The sequence below is a fragment of the Chrysochloris asiatica genome, unplaced genomic scaffold, assembly GCF_000296735.1.
Source record: "Chrysochloris asiatica unplaced genomic scaffold, ChrAsi1.0 scaffold00017, whole genome shotgun sequence".
In the NCBI taxonomy this organism is placed as follows: Eukaryota; Metazoa; Chordata; class Mammalia; order Afrosoricida; family Chrysochloridae; genus Chrysochloris; species Chrysochloris asiatica.
In genome coordinates this window covers 8814891-8815465 of record NW_006408535.1, presented here as the reverse complement: position 1 = coordinate 8815465, position 575 = coordinate 8814891, and positions in this window count along the sequence as shown.

Here is a 575-nt window from a genome sequence, read left to right as displayed (position 1 = left end):
GAGCGCCTCCGCGGGAAGTGAGCGGGCGGCCTCTGCGAGGCGAGTGCAGTTGAGCTGATGTGGATCTTACGTCGCCCGAGTGCCCACCTCCTCGTCCTCTCCCCATTTGTCCGCCGCACAAAGACGCTCGCACCTACAAAGCCCGAGGTGCACCTGCGAGGCGGCCTCCCGCCCCATCGCGCCGCCGCCGCCGCGCGCGCCCCCCCACTCCCCCTCCCCCAACACCCCCTCCTGCAAGCCCGTCCAGCACTTTGTTGGTACAGCACTGTAATTGGTTTACGCCCGGAGGCTGGGGGAAGAGGAAAATGAAGTAGGGGTGTAACCCCCTTTGGAAGAGGAAAACGAAAAATAGGCGGGGCCGGTCTGACTGGCGAAGGCTCTAGATAGGAACCGCGCAGCTGGAGGAGGGCTGGGGGCGGTGGCGTCGGAGTTCTGGCTGGCAGGGCCTTGTCGGCTAAAGGATCCCGGGATCTTTCCCCGGGTGTACACACTACGTAGCCCCGGAGTCCGATCCCACGCTCCTCCAGCACTTTTGCCCACCTACCCCCAACCCTCCTAAATCCAGACCCCAATTT